At 39.5% G+C, this 17201-nt stretch overlaps 1 protein-coding gene across 2 annotated transcripts in view; it reads right to left on the bottom strand.

Moving 5' to 3' along the window:
• The window catches only part of LOC105468795 (glycerophosphodiester phosphodiesterase domain containing 4), an 85699-nt gene extending 73146 nt beyond the window's left edge, over positions 1 to 12553 (bottom strand). For both annotated transcript variants that reach the window (XM_011719164.2, XM_011719163.2), the window contains exon 1: positions 12445 to 12553. The gene's annotated coding sequence lies outside the window, so the exon portion shown is untranslated. The remainder of the gene's footprint in view (positions 1 to 12444) is intronic.
• Between the last annotated feature and the right edge of the window lie 4648 nt (positions 12554 to 17201).

Consider the following 17201-nt stretch of genomic DNA (forward strand, 5'->3'; position numbering starts at 1 on the left):
GTGACCAAGTACTCGAATTTTGGATATTCCAGAAGAAGAGGTGGGGAAAAGCATAGAAAACCTATTTAATAAAATTATCGCCGAAAACTTCCCAAGTCTTACAAGGGATTCAGACATCCAGAGAGTGGAAGCTCAAAGATCCCCAAATAGATTCAACCCAAAAAGGTCTTTTCCAAGGCACTTTATAGTCAAACTGCCAAAAGTCAAAGACAGAGGATTCCAAAAACAAGAGAAAAGCATCAAGTCACGTATAAGAGAAACCAGTCAGACTAACAGTGGATTTCTCAGTAGAAATCTTACACGATAGGAGAGGATGGCGTGAAAGAAAAACTTTTCTTTCAAAGTGCTAAAAGAAAACAAAGACCAAATGGACCTAACAGACATATACAGAACATTTACATCCAACAATTACAGAATACACACTCTTCCCATCGGCACATAAAACATTCTCCAGGATAGACTAGATGTTAGGCCACAAAACAAGTCTAAACAGATTTGTAAAAATCTAAATCACATTAAGTATCTTTTCTGACCAAAATGGAAAAAAAAATAGAAATCAGTAATAAGAGAAATGTTTGAAACTGTAAAAATACATGGAAATTATTTTAACAACATGGTCCTGAATGACCACTGGTCAATGAAGAAATTAAGAAAAAAATTTTTTGAAACAAATGAAATGAAAAAACACATACTAAAACCTATGTGATACAACAAGAGGAATGCTGAGAGGGAAGCTTATACCAATAAACATCTACATCAAAAGCAGAAAAGATTTCAAATAAATAACTAAACACCTCAAGGAACTAGAAAACGAAGAACAAACCAAACCCCTTCTATTTCTCAATAGAAGACATACAAATAGCCAACAGGTATATGAAAAAATGTTCAATATCACTAATAATCAGGGAAATGTAAATCAACAGCACAGTGAGATGTTATCTTACCCCTGTTAGAAGGGCTATTATCAAAAAGAAAAAAAATAAAGAAGGTGGCAAAGACAAAGGGCACTCTTACACACTGTTGGTGGGAACATAAATTAGTACAGGCCATAAAAAACAATATGGAGATTTCTCAAAAAATTAAAATATTGTGGTAACCATATGATCCAGCAATTCCACCACCTGGTAGTTATCCAAAGAAAGGAAATCAGTATATCAAAGGGATACCTGCACCTCTATGTTTATTGCAGGACTATGCACAATTGCAAAGATACAGAACCACTCTAAGTGTCCATCAATGGACAAACGGATAAAGAAAATGAGCTTATATATACAATACAATACTCTTCAGCCATAAAAAGAGTGCAGTGGCCGGATCTCAGCTCACTGCAAGCTCCGCCCCCCAGGTTCACGCCATTCTCCTGCCTCAGCCTCCTGAGTAGCTGGGACTACAGGCAGTATGTATGGTACTGGTGGTCATCATGTTCAGTGAAATAAGTCAGGCACAAAAAGACAAATACTGTATGTTCTCACTCTTTTGGGAACTTAAAAAGTTGATCTCATGGAGGTAGTGAATACAATGATCATTACCAGAGGCTGGGAAGGACGTGGAGTTGTGGGAGGATGAAGAAAGGTAGGTTAATAAGTACAAACATACAGTTAGAGAGAAGGAATAAGTTCTAGTGTTTGATAGCATAGTAGGGTGACTACAGGTAACAATATACAGTATATTTAAAAATAGCTAGAGGATTTGAAATGTCCCTAGTACAAAGAAATGACAAATGTTCAAAGCGATAGATATCCTAAATACCCTGATTTTACCATTACACATTCTATGCATGTATCAAAATATCACATGTATATAATAAATAAGTACAAACATTATGTATTAATAAAAATCAATTCTTAGAAACTCTGTTTCCTTTTGTTTCTTCCATCAGCATAGACATTTACATATTTGAGAGTTAATATATAATTATTCATACTTGCCAGGTGCAGTGGCTCACGCCTGTAATCCCAGCACTTTGGGGGGCCAAGGCGGGCAGATCAACTGAGGTCGGGAGTTTGAGACCAGCCTGACCAACATGGAGAAACCTGATCTCTACTAAAAACAAAATTGCGAAGCATGGTGGCGCATGCCTGTAATCCCAGCTACTCGGGAGGCTGAGGCAGGAGAATTGCTTGAACCCAAGAGGTGGAGGTTGCATTGAGCCAAGATGGCACCATTGCACTCCAGACTGGGCAACAAGAGTGAAAGTTTCAAAAAAAAATTATTATTATTCATACTTGATGTGTTTTTGGTATCTGATTATACATTTTCATTTTTATTAATAAATCTGCAAAATGACAAAAAAAACCTAAAGTAACATAAATCAAAATTCATTGACCTTCCAAGGAGAAACAGACAAATCCAAAATTATAGTCAGAGATTTCAATACCCCTTTCTCAATAATAGTAAGCAGGATAGAGTAGACTTGAAAAACACTAGAATTGGAAAACAGAATTGAAAATACTAGAATTAAATTAGCAATCAATAAGATAGTTGGAAAACTCCTAAATATTTTAAAATTAAATAGCAACTTCTAAGTAACTCTTGAGTTAAAAAAAAATCAAAAGGGAAATTAAAACCTTTTGAACTGAATAGAAATGAAAATACAACATAGAAACATTTCTAAGGTATAGTTAAAGCAATACTTAGATTTACATTTATAATGCTAAATGCCCATACTAGAAAAGAACAAGGCCGGGAGCGGTGGCTCATGCCCGTAATCCCAGCACTTTGGGAGGCCGAGGTGGGTGGATTACAAGGTCAGGAGATCGAGACTGTCCTGGCTAACACGGTGAAACCCCGTCTCTACTAAAAATACAAAAATTAGCCGGGGTGGCGACGTGTGCCTATAGTCCCAGTTGCTGGGGAGGCGGAGGAAGAAGAATGGCGGGAACCCAAGAGGCGGAGCTTGCAGTGAACCGAGATCAGGCCACTGCACTCCAGCCTGGGCAACAGAGGGAGACTACGTATCAAAAAAAAAAGAAAAAGAAAAAAAGAAAGAAAGAAAGAAAGAAAAAACAAGATCTCAAAATCAATAACCTCAGTTTCCATCTTCAGACAATCAGTAAAAGTGGAGCAAATTAAATACAAAGTTAACAGAAGATTAGGAGTAATAACAATTGATAAATAGAAAAAATTGGGAAAAAAAATCAATGAAATCAAAAGCTGGTTCTTTGAGAAGACCAACAAAACTAATAAATTTCTGACTAGGATCATTAAGGAGATTAAAAAAGAAAGAAATCGGCCGGGCGCGGTGGCTGAAGCCTGTAATCCCTGCACTTTGGGAGACCGAGACGGGCAGATCACGAGGTCAGGAGATCGAGACCATCCTGGCTAACAGGTGAAACCTCGTCTCTACTAAAAAATGCAAAAAATTAGCCGGGTGTGGTGGCGGGTGCCTGTAGTCCCAGCTACTCAGGAAGCTGAGGCAGGAGAATGGCGTGAACCTGGGGGGCGGAGCTTGCAGTGAGCTGAGATCCGGCCACTGCACTCCAGCCTGGGCGACAAAGCCAGACTCCGTCTCAAAAAAAAAAAAAAAAAGAAAGAAAGAAAGAAATCACAAATTATCAATATCAGTAATAAAAGAGAACCATCACCACAGACCCTAGAGACATCAAAAGAGTAACAAAGAATTTGGTACAACTTCATTCCTATAAATTCTATAGATACATGAAATGGGCGAATTCCCTGAAAGACAAAAACTACTAAAGCTCACTCCAGAAGAAATAGAAAACTTGAATAGCCCTTTATCTATCAAGTAAATTGAATTTGTTGTTAAAAAGCCTTCCCATCAAGAAAAAGAAAAAAAAAAAGGATTCACTGGTGAATTCTACCAAACATCTACAGAAGAAATAATACCAATTCTATAGAAACTCTTACATCAGAAGAGAAGGGAAGACTTTCCAAATCATTTTATGTGACCAATATCCTGACACCAAAACCAGACAAAGATATCCTAATAAAAGTACAAACCAATATCCCTTACGAATCCAAATGCAAAAATTCTTAACATACATCAGTACATACTGACCAAGTGTAGTTTTCCTAAGGACTGCAAAGATTATTTAACATTCAAAAATCAATCAACTTGGGGCCAGGCATGGTGACTCAATTCTGTAATCCTACAACTTTGGGAGGCTGAGGCAGGCAGACTGCTTAAGCCCAAAAGTTCAAGACCAGCATGGGCAACATGGCCAAATCCTGTATCCACAAAAAAATACAAAAATTAGCTGGGTATAGTGGTACATGGCTGTAGTCCCAGCTTCTCGGGAGGCTGAGGCAGGAGGATTGCTTGAGCCTGGAGATGGAGGTTACAGTGAGCCAAGATCACACCACTGCACTCCAGCCTGGGCAACAGAGTGAGACCTTGTCTCAAAAACAAAACAGAAAAAATAAATAAACTTAATTAACCATATTATCAAACTAAAGACAAACTATATGGCCATCTAAATAGATACATAAAATACTTCTGAGCAAATTCTAACTCCATTCCTGACAAAAACCCTCAGCACACTAGGAATAGCAAATATTATGCCTTTATATGGAGAATATATTAAAAGCTAATAGCTAACTTCACACTTAATGGTGAAAGGCTGATTGCTTTCTAAAGACTAAATGTTTTTTTCTAAGATCGGAAACAAAGCAAGGATGTCTGTTAACACCAATCCTGTTCAACACTGTACTGGCAGTCCTAGCCAGTGCAATAGGCTAGAAAAAGAAATAAAAGGCATAAAGAATAGAAATAAATAAATAAAACTCTATTTGCAGACAACAAAATTATCTACGTAGAAAATCTCCAAAATTCTACAAAAAAAAAAAACTTAGAATTAATGAGTTTGGCAAGGTAGAACCAGATGCAAAAATCAAAAATTTTTATAGACTAGGAATGAACAAATAGAAGGTAAAAATTTTAAATCACAATTTACATCATGAAACAGCAAAACATGAATGGGAAAACTGGTGAAATCTGAATAATATCTGAAGTTTAGTTACCAGTAATGTACTGTTATCTTAGTTTTAACAAATGAACCACAGTAAAAGGATAATGCTGGGGGAAACTGAAACTGGGTAAGAGTATACAAGAACTGTCTGTACTATCTTTGTAACTTTTCTGTAAATCTAAAATTATTCCAAGATGAAACATGTATTTAAAAATTAAATTTAAATGATGATTTACAATAGTAACAAACACACACTTAGGTATAAATCTGACAAAATATGTGCAGGATCTGCATGCTGAAAACTACAAGACACGAAAGAAATCAAAGACTCAAGTAAAGACTCATAACAATACTGAGTCTTCTAATCTAAGTACCACTTTCTCGGATTAGAAGACTCAATATTGTTATAATCTCAATTCTCCCCAAACAGATCTACAGGTTCAACATGATTCCAATCAAAATCTCTGAGGACTTTTTTTGTAGAAATCAATAAGCTAAATCTAAGATTTATATGGAAAAGCAAAGGAAATAGACTAGCCAAAACAATTTTGAAAAATAATGTATTTTGACTCAAACTACCTGAGTTCAAGACTTAATATAAAGCTACAGTCACCAAGACAGTTTGGAATCAGCAGACAGACAGACATAGAGATCAATGAAACAGAATACCGGTTCCAGAAAAAGGCCCATATATATATGGTCAATTCATGTTTGACAGAAGTATGAAGGATGGAGAAAGGACAGTTTCTTTGACAAATGGTTCTGGAACAACTGGATATTCATCCAAAAACAAATGAACCTCAATCTACAACTTTGCATTTTTTTTTTTTTTTAAGACAGAGTCTGCCTCTGTCGCCCAGGCTGGAGTGCAGTGGCAGGCGATCTTGGCTGACTGCAACCTCCGCCTCCTGGGAGCAATTCTCCTGCCTCAGCCTCCTGAGTAGCTGGGACTACAGGCACATGTCACCATGTCCGGCTTTTTTTTTTTTTTTTTGTATGTTTAGTAGAGATGGGTTTCACTGTGTTAGCCAAGCTGGTCTCGATCTCCTGACCTCAAAAGATCTGCCCACCTCAGCCTCCCAAAGTGCTGGGATTACAGGCATGAGCCACTGTGCCCGGCCCACAACTTTGCATTCTTTGTAAAAATTAAATGGATCACAGACTGAAACATAAATCTAAAGCTGGCCAGGTGCGGCAGGTCATACCTATAATCCCAGCACTCTGGGAGGCTGAGGCTAGAGGATCACTTGAGCCCAGGAGTTTGAGACTAGCCTGGGCAACACAGTGGGACCCCATCTCTACATAAAATACAAAAATTAGCCAGATGTGGTGGCACACACCTGTAGTCCCAGCTACTCAGGAGGCTGAGGCAAGAGGATCACTTGAACTGGGGAAGTTGAGGCTGCAGCAAGCCATGATGGGGCCACTATACTCCATTCTGGGTGACAGAATGAGACTTTGTCTCTAAATGAATAAATAAATAAAACCTAAAGCTATAAAACTTATAGAAAAAAACATAGATGAAATCTGTGTCCCTGCTTTAGGCAAAGATTTGTTAGGTATAACACCAAAAGCATGATCCATAAAAGAAAAAACTGATAAGTTGTATTTCATCAATATTAATAACTTCTAGTCTTCAAAAGACATTCTTAAAACATAAAAAGGCAGGCCACAGATTTGGAGAAAAACTGTCCTATATTTTGATAGTGCTTACACAATTATATGCATTTGTCAAAACTTGCAGAATTATACACTAAATAATGGTGAATTTTAGTGTATGCAAATTCTATCTTAATTAGAAATTTCTTGGCCGGGTACGGTGGCTCACGCCTGTAATCCAGCACTTTGGGAGGCTGAGGCGGGCAGATCACAAGGCCAGGAGATCGAGACCATCCTGGCTAACATGGTGAAACCCCATCTCTACTAAAAATACAAAAACTTAGCCGGGCATTGTGGCGGGTGCCTGTAGTCCCAGCTACTCAGCAGGCTGAGGCAGGAGAATGGCTTGAACTCGGGAGGTGGAGCTTGCAGTGAGCTGAGATCACGCCACTGCACTCCAACCTAGGGGACAGAGTGAGACTCTGTCTCTAAATAAATAAATAAATAAATAAATAAAAATTTTTAAAAAAAGAAAATTTTTATAAGTATATGAATTGATGTATGGATTATTATTATTATTATTTTTTTTTTTTTTAGAGTTTTACTCTTGTTGCTCAAGCTGGAGTGGAATGACACGATCTCGGCTCACTGCAACCTCCACCTCCCAGGTTCAAGCTATTCTCCTAGCTCAGCCTCCCGAGTAGCTGGGATTACAAGCACGCATCACCATGCCCGGATAATTTTTTGTATTTTTAGTAGAAACGGGGTTTCACCAAGTTAGCCAGGCCAGTCTTGAACTCCTAACCTCAACTGATCTGCCCGCCTTGGCCTCCCAAAGTGCTGGTATTACAGGCGTGAGCCACTGCACTCGGCCAGATGTATAGATCTTGATTGGAACCTGTGAAAAGACTTTTTGGAGGAAATTGGTAGAAATTTGGATATTAACTAATTTACATTCAGTTGGTTTAGTAAATTATTGTTAATTTTAGGTGTGAAAATGATGATATCATTGTGTAAAAAAAAATTCCTTTTTTGGCCAGGTGTGGTGGCTCATGCCTGTAGTCCTAGCACTTTGGGAGGCCGAGGCGGGCAGATCACAAGGTCAGGAGTTCGAGGCCAGCCTGGCCAATATGGTGAAACCCTATCTCTACTAAAAATACAAAAATTAGCCAGGCATAGTGGTGTGCTCCTGTAGTCCCAGCTATTCTGGAGGCTGAGGCAGAAGAATCGCTTGAAGCCAGGAGGCAGAGGTTGCAGTGAGCTAACATCACGCCACTGCACTCCAGCCTGGGCAACAAAGAGAGACTGTCTCAAAAAAAAAAAAAAAAAAAATTCCTTTTTTAGAGTTTCACACAAAGTATTTACAGGTAAAATGTATGGTGTCTGCAATTCACTTTCAAGTACTTCATCTAAAAGAAGATAAAGCAAATATTGGAAGATGTTAACAATTATAAATATATGGGCTATATTTTTCTGTATATTTTAAATAGTTCATAATTTAAAAAGTAGATGCTCTGGAGCTCCTTGCCTATGTTTCATATCCCACCTTTGCCATATTTAGCTGTGCAACTTTAGGCAAGTTATGCAAGTATTCTGTACCTCAGTTTTCTCATCTTTAAATGTGAATAATAATGGTACTTATCAATATAGTTTGTGGGGATTATTGAGTGAATCAATAGATGTGAAGAATTTAGTTCTGGAAATACTGTAAACTGAATGTTGGCTTTCAATACAATAATTGTTATCCATTCAGCACACTTTGAGCACTAAAATGACCAAGCATTAGGTTATGCGTCAAGAGCAAAAGGATGAGTAAGTCAAAACTCCTATCATTGACAAGATTTAAATATAGTGGAAGGGATGTATATTAGCAATTGAGTATAATATAATGTAATAACTTCTAGAATAAACATCTATACAATACACTAGGCAGCATGGAGAATAGAGTGATTAACCCAGTCTCAGAGCATAAATGAAGACATTTTGGAAATTCAGGAGGGAGCTGAAAAAGGGAAAATAAAGACTACCTACAGTTTTTTGTTTTTTTTTGTTGTTGTTGTTGTTTTAAAAAAACAGATTGAAATAAAAAGATCTTGGAGATTCAGTTTAAGAAAAGGAACTGGGCACATACATTTGCCTTCCATTTCCTTGCAAATCATCTTGAAGTGACAGTAGAAAAGTATAATCAGGCCAGGCGCGGTGGCTCACGCTTATAATCCCAGCACGTTGGGCGGCCAAGGCGGGCAGATCACCTGAGGTCAGGAGTCTGAGACCAGCCTGGCCAACATGGTGAAATCCAGTTTCTACTAAAAATACAAAAATTAGCCAGGCGTGGTGGCATATGCCTGTAATACCAGCTACTTGCGAGGCTGAGGCATGAAAATTGCTTGAACCTGGGAGGCGGAGGTTGCAGTGACCAGAGATGGCGCCACTGCACTCCAGCCTAGAGTCTCAAAAAAAAAAAAAAAAAAAAAAAATTTAAACATTTTCTGGTTGACATTTGTTGAGTTTGTCTAAAAGACGTGGGATAGATAGAAAGGGAATGGTCAGGTTAAGATAAAGATTGTGGAGATCAAACTTATTTTGAAGTCTTATAGTGGCTGCCCTTAGAGACCATAGGTGACAAATGTTTCCTATTCAGATCTTAGTTAATCTCTTTAGGATTGGAAGGGTCTGGAAGAAAAAGACCTAGCTTTGTTAACAGAGATTCTTTACAGATGCAAATGTTCCCCCTGCCCCCGTCTCCCCCCCTCCCTCCCCATACACAAAACAGCTTTGCAGGGCCATTTCAAAATATGGCAAAGAAACATATTTTGGGGTAAATATTTTTTTCTTTTTTGTCTTGTATTGTTATGCCAGAGTCAGGTTGCAAAGTAAACCATGATATATAGGGTTAAATAAAACACATCTGATGATAATTTATGGTTTGTAGGGCATGACTCTAGGGTTAAATAAAACCCATCTGATGAGAATTTATGGTTTGCAGGGCATGACTCCCCAAACCCCTTAGATAGGAATTTGGGCAAGATTAAAAAAAAAAAAAAAAAAATCAGCATTTAGTCCCTACACTGGCCTCATATGAAAACCAGGTAGGCCGGGCGCGGTGGCTCAAGCCTGTAATCCCAGCACTTTGGGAGGCCGAGACAGGCGAATCACGAGTTCAGGAGATCGAGACCATCCTGGCTAACACGTTGAAACCCCGTCTCTACTAAAATACAAAAAAAAAAATTAGCCGGGCGAGGTGGCGGGCGCCTGTACTCCCAGCTACTCGGGAGGCTGAGGCAGGAGAATGGCGTGAACCCGGGAGGCGGGGCTTGCAGTGAGCTGAGATCCGGCCACTGCACTCCAGCCTGGGCAACAGAGCCAGACTCCGTCTCAAAAAAAAAAAAAAAAAAAAAAGAAAACCAGGTAATCCCTCTCACCCAGAATATCACACATTCCCATCCTGGACCCTCTTTATGAGACAGAGGCCGGAGATGGAAGTTGCTAGGCAACACCAACCACTCCACAGCTTCTCACCAGCCCCATGGAATACCATCAGCATCCCCAATATAAGAATTAGGTATTCTGTCCCAATTAATTTTCCCAAAGAAGGAAGAAATCCTAAATTACTATCTCACCCTCAAAAGTAGTAGTTACCTCACCTTCTTCAATTCCTTGCTCAAATGGCCCCTTCTCAACAAGGTCAACCCTAATCACTATTTAATGCTGCAACCTGCTCCCTCCTTCTAACTCCTCTATTGCACTCTTTTTTTCTATAGAAAATAAAATACTATATAATGTATTTATTTAGAATGTTTACTGTTTATTGTCTGTCTTTACCTCCTAGAGCGTATGTTCCACATTTAACAGTAAGAGTTTATTGCTCACACATCCGAGTTAATGGGCTATCTGTTCTGCTGATCTGTTCTACCTCAGCTAGAATGACTGGGATGACTTGGCTTTGCTTCATGTGTCACTCAACCAGATTGACCTGGGTATGTTCTCATGGTGCTAGAAGTTGTCCAAGAGAGTAAGTCCCAAATACAAGCCCATTTCAAACCTCTGCCTCATGGGATGTCTGTTCACACAGCCGATCCCAAAGTCAACAATCAGGGCAGGTCACCTCATGGTGGCCGGTCACAGTAGTCACACGGAAAAAGGTGTGAACACAAAGAACATAACTAAGGGAAAGGTGGAGAGTTGGAGTCAAATAATACAATCTGCCTCTCTATATGACCAGCAAAGTAAACTTTGAGGCATAAAAGCAATACCAGAGAAAAAGAGAAAAAAAAATTTTTAATTTGCAATTTGTAGGTACTATTAGATAGGAGTTCTAAATTTCTCTTCAAAGAATCAATATGTCGGTATGTTCAATTCTTTGCCTTCCACTTCTTAACTTCCTCGTAAAGCAACTTTTTTCCATCACCTGCTCCACCCTCATTCTGATTACCAGCTCTGCCCTGACTCATCCTGATCACCTGCTCCACCTTTACCTGCTCCACCCTGACTCTCCAAACCACTCAACCCGTCACTCTCTCTAAATTAGTCAATCAGAATTAGTTTAGCCTGTGCGGTCTAACAGTAGCCAATAGGGGAACACCACTCCAGCAGGGGCCACCTGCATCAGAAATAAGAACCCCTTCCCCTCCCTTGTCCAAGTGTGCGCTCACCATTGCTTCATCTGTAAGGGTGCACCCTTCTATAGAAGTATATTGCCTTGCTGAGAATTAAAAATAAAATTTTATATTCGAGTTCTATTTCTTTTGCAGCACCAAAACTGTAACAGTACCCAATCACCTAGTCTCTAAGGGAGAAATGGACAAATGCATAATCATGGTAGGAGATTTAGCACACCTCTTAAAGAGCAGAATAAGCAGGAAAAAAAAGTCTGTAAGGATATAGACGACTGTAAAGCTTGATTAACAAACTAGTCTTAACATTTATGGAACACTGTACTCAACAAATGCAGAGTGTACCTTTTTTCCAAATGGACATGGAACATTTATCAAAAATGATCACAATTGGTTTTAATAAACTAATTGACATCTTAAGAATATATCTTCTGACTACAGTGCAATTTAACTAGAAATCAGTAAAACAAATTCCACATTTGGGAATTAAACACATTTATAAAAACCTATGCATGAGTCAAAGAAAAATCACAATGGAAATGAGAAAAAAACACTTTCAACTGGTTAATGATGAAACTACTGCATATATATAGAACTTGGTGTGACTAATTGCAAATACTGGGGTGTCCAAGGGCAGACGTTATGAACAAAAAACTCTATGGGAGGATGGTAAGCTGCTCGGATATTGAATAAAAGGCAGCTTTTTAACCAGAATAATTACCACCACCATTGTCCACACACCTGCAGATACTTTGTGTCTAAGCACCAGCCAGGGTAGCCAAGTTTACATGAAAATTCCTAATATTTAAGGGGAGATAAACAACCACTGTTTCCTTTCCAGACCCGTTCTCTGAATTCTACACGTATATATCCGACAGTCTACTGAAATCTCCATTTGGATTTCTCACAGGCACCTCAAAAGTAAAACTGAACCCTTGATGTTTTTCCCTCTAAAATAGATTCCTCCTGCAATCTGTCTCATCTCAGTAGAGGACACCGCCATTCCCCAGCTCATGAGGTCAAAACCCTGGGGTTGCCGGCCAGGATTGGGACAGCTGAAGCAGACTTTTATCCCGTTCGCCATTAACAACTAGAAAACTAGACAATACACGAAGCCGCTACTGTCAGATACTGAACAGGAGGTCCAAGCCCGTAATCCTCGAGAGGGGACACAAACGACCCGACACAGTGAGCGAGCGACGTCAAAGGGCCTCAGGTTTGGCTGCCGACTAATAATACTAATAGAACTTCCTGTTTCTGGTGCTGCTTAAGGAGGAAGCACGGAACTGGGCACATTTACTTACCGAGACTTCAAAGTCCCAACCCAAATCCAAGCTTCACGCCTAAGGAGACCAGCGTCTCTTAAGATGGATGCCTGGCTGGAGGGGCAGCTCCAGGCAGGCGGGGCGGGAGGGCGTGGCCTGGCGGGGCTGTGGGCGTGGTCAAGGACGCCCCGTGCCAAAGCTAGGCTGAAGCTAAGGCCAGATCCCCAACCTTGGCTCTGAGCCCCACATTTTAAATGTACGGTAAGGTATGCTCTCTTTGTTTTTGGTTTGGTTGGTTCTTACAAAAAGAACTGTAAGTTTAGTCCTTGTTAATAACTTAGTTCAGGCATTACCTATTTTTTGTATCCTAGTTATTCATAAAATTGCCACATATATATACGTCTCTATATATGGTGTATATATATCTCTACATTTATATATATATTATGTATATATTTATTTATATGTTTTTTAAGAGACAGGGTCTTGTCGCCCCGTCTGGGCCTCAAACTTGGGCTCAAGCAGCCTCCTGCCTCAGCCTGAAGAGCAGCTGGGACTACAGTCCTGTGCCCCCCACCCTCCACGCTCAGGCTACCTCTTTATTTTATTTTAATTTTAACTATTGTTTCTGCCTTTTTAAAACAAATTTTTAATTTTTATGGGTACATAATAGGTGTATTATTTATACACCTGATAGTAGGGATACATGAGGTATTCTGATACAGGTATACGATGTGTAAGTATTACATCAGGAAGCCAGGCACGGTGGCTCACGCCTGTAATCCCAGCACTTTGGGAGGCCAAGGCAGGTGGATCGCCTGAAGTCAGGAGTTCGAGACCAGCCAGGCCAACATGATGAAATCCTGTCTCTACTAAAATACAAAAAAAATTAGCCAGGCACAGTGGTGGGTGCCTGCAATCCCAGCTAATCAGGAGTCTGAGGCAGGAGAATCACTTGAACCCAGGAGGCAGAGGTTGTAGTGAGCCGAGATAGCACCACTGTACTCCACCCTGGGCAACAAGAGTGAAACTCCATCTCAAAAAAAAAAAAAAAGAATCACATCAGGGTAAATTCAGTATCTGTCACCTCAAGCATTTATCATTTCTTTGGGTTATGAACGTTCCAATTACACTCTTTGTTATTTTCAAATGTACAATAAATTATTGCTGACTGTAGTCACCCTGTTGTGCTGTCAAATACTAGATCCTATTTATTCTATTTATTTGTTGTACACATTAATCATCCCCACTTTGCCTTACCTTTTTTAAACCAGTTTCAAACATTCAAAGGGCCACAAATGGGCCTGTTTTCACCTTTGTTTGTTTAATCTTTGATTCCTCTGGCCATTTCTGTAACTCTGACCTGTTCCTGAGCTCTAGACCTTTATCTCCAACTGCAGCCACTGGCCTTCAATCTGGCTGTCCTGCTGCAGACACCTCAAACTTAGTAAACCCTAACTTAAATTTATTATCTTTCCCTTCATGTCTACTCCATCTTCTATGGCTCTAAATCACTAAATGACAAGATCTGAAACAAATGTCTCATCCTCAACTCCTCCTATTCCTTTGCAACCCCCCAGCCCTTCACCTTACACAGAGTGGCCAAATTCTGCTTATTCCTATCTATTTCTCCTAGTCATTATCTTATTGTATTTCAATGCCCACTAGGCCCTAATCATCTCAGTATATGCCAACCAGCTTAATACTGCTATGTTAAAGTAGACTGCAGCAGATTCCCAAAGAGCCTCACTCTTTCCAGTTTACCTCTCCCATAATCTAAGACCAACTGTTGATCTTTTAAAAATGCAAATCTGACTATGCCTAAAACACATTCCAAAAGTTAAAGCTCCTTAAATTGGATCTCACTTTTCTCTCCAGCCTCAACTTGCCCCCAACTCTCCACCACCCCCACTTACATTGAAGCTTCAGCAAAGCAAACCTCTTGTTCTACTCCCCTACACCATTCTGCCTGTTTATTCGTGCTGTCCCTACTGCCAGGCTTATACACTCCCAACTTTGACCTGGCTAGCACTCCTTCTCTTAGTGTGAGGCTCAACTCAGGAAGCCTTCTTTGTTCATCCTCACCCCTATTTCTCGCCACCAGACTTGATTAACTACCTTCTCCTGTGTGTTCTATATATCCCTCCAAATAAACCTCTTATTACTATCCTAGCCACATTGAATATAATCACCTATTTTGTTTTGCTAATGTTTTAGTTTCTGCTTCCCCCTTCTAATTGTAATCTACCTGCGGGACAGACAATATCTAACTAATCTCTTTATTCCCAAAGCCTACTACAGTGCTTGGCACATGTCAGTCAATTAGTTCGTTACATAAATAGCCAGAAGCTACAGACCCATCAACCCTTAAAGGGAATTAGGCAGTTAGGCTGCATCTTTTCTGACCCAGCTGAATTCTCTGGAGCATGCCTCCCAGTAACCAGTTAGGAGGATCTGGCAGGATGCTGAAGAGAGATTGTTAGCTTGGATGTTGGGTGGGTGATAGTACAGAGGGAGAGAAGTCGATTGAAACTTGAGATATTGACCCTCTCCCTCCTAACTTCCATTCTGGACCCTAGCTTAACCCTTGACATAACAGTACTAAACTGTTGGCACCCAGTGGGTGACAATCGAGGGATGAAACACTTTGTGATATGAAGATTTTTTTGAAACTCCATTTTGACTGCTTCTGGAGAGAGTTTCCCTCATCTCTTATCAGCAGACAATGAAATAAGCTCTGGTGGTTGGGCCCAAGTTTGAGCAAATACAGGCCTGATCCTGTTACTCCTGGTTTTAAAGGTATATCAAAAAGCAAGACAAACAAAACTAAAGCAGGTAAAACAGAATATAAAAAACGGTACTAAAGACTTTATCAAATAAGTCAAATTGTAACATTCTTATTTCAAAGTATATAAATATTCAATTAATCTCTGCAGGAGGCTTCAACCCTGGCTGTTAAAAATCAGTAATGAAGGTAGACTTGATGACCTGATGTGGTTTCTTAAAAACCACAGGTTCCCACTAATATCTGGGAAAGATTTTCTCCTCAGCTTTATTGTCTCAACAGCCAACAGAACTGACTCAATTTTGTAGGCTCATTATTCAGCTAATTAAGTGATCCTTTTCCAGTAAATATTGTTTAAAGTCTGGTGGGTTTTGTCTAATCCTAGGCAAAACGTATAATGAACTCAAATAAGATTGTGTTAGGACTCAGTTTAAAAAAAAAAAACAACTCTTTCAAAACTGCAAACTGTATGCTAGTCATTTCTTCAAAACTCCGGCTTCATTCTGGAGAGTAGAGTCTCTTAGTCTAATAGTTTCCATGAGGAGCAAACCAACTTCAGATAAAGTTTTTTTTTTTTTGGAATCATTGTTACATTATCATCTGTTGGAGAATTCTGCTAAAAATAACAATTTGCTGTAGTTCATAAGGCCTATTTCAAATATTTTGCAAACATGTATTCATACACACACACACACACACACACACACACACACACACACCATTTGTTCTTTTTTTTTTATATATACTTTAAGTTCTAGGGTACATGTGCATAATGTGCAGGTTTGTTACATATGTATACTTGTGCCATGTTGGTGTGCTGCACCCATCACCTCGTCAGCACCCATCAACTTGTCATTTACATCAGGTATAACTCCCAATGCAATCCCTCCCCCCTCCCCCCTCCCCGTGATAGGCCCCAGTGTGTGATGTTCCCCTTCCCGAGTCCAAGTGATCTCATTGTTCAGTTCCCACCTATGAGTGAGAACATGCGGTGTTTGGTTTTCTGTTCTTGCGATAGTTTGCTGAGAATGATGGTTTCCAGCTGCATCCATGTCCCTACAAAGGACACAAACTCATCCTTTTTTATGGCTGCATAGTATTCCATGGTGTATATGTGCCACATTTTCTTAATCCAGTCTGTCACTGATGGACATTTGGGATGATTCCAAGTCTTTGCTATTGTGAATAGTGCTGCAATAAACATATGTGTGCATGTGTCTTTATAGCAGCATGATTTATAATCCTTTGGGTATATACCCAGTAATGGGATGGCTGGGTCATATGGTACTTCTAGTTCTAGATCCTTGAGGAATCGCCATACTGTTTTCCATAATGGTTGAACTAGTTTACAATCCCACCAACAATGTAAAAGTGTTCCTATTTCTCCACATCCTCTCCAGCACCTGTTGTTTCCTGACTTTTTAATGATTGCCATTCTAACTGGTGTGAGATGGTATCTCATTGTGGTTTTGATTTGCATTTCTCTGATGGCCAGTGATGATGAGCAGTTTTTCATGTGTCTGTTGGCTGCATGAATGTCCTCTTTTGAGAAATGTCTGTTCATATCCTTTGCCCACTTTTTGATGGGGTTGTTTGTTTTTTTCTTGTAAATTTGTTTGAGTTCTTTGTAGGTTCTGGATATTAGCCCTTTGTCAGATGAGTAGATTGCAAAAGTGTTCTCCCATTCTGTAGGTTGCCTGTTCACTCTGATGGTAGTTTCTTTTGCTGTGCAGAAGCTCTTTAGTTTAATTAGATCCCATTTGTCAATTTTGGCTTTTGTTGCTGTTGCTTTTGGTGTTTTAGACATGAAGTCCTTGCCCATGCCTGTGTCCTGAATGGTGTTACCTACGTTTTCTTCTATGGTTTTTATGGTATTAGGTCTAACATTTAAGTCTCTAATCCATCTTGAATTAATTTTCGTATAAGGAGTAAGGAAAGGATCCAGTTTCAGCTTTCTACTTATGGCTAGCCAATTTTCCCAGCACCATTTATTAAATAGGGAATCCTTTCC

Source organism: Macaca nemestrina, chromosome 12 (assembly GCF_043159975.1).
Source record: "Macaca nemestrina isolate mMacNem1 chromosome 12, mMacNem.hap1, whole genome shotgun sequence".
Lineage (NCBI taxonomy): Eukaryota > Metazoa > Chordata > Mammalia > Primates > Cercopithecidae > Macaca > Macaca nemestrina.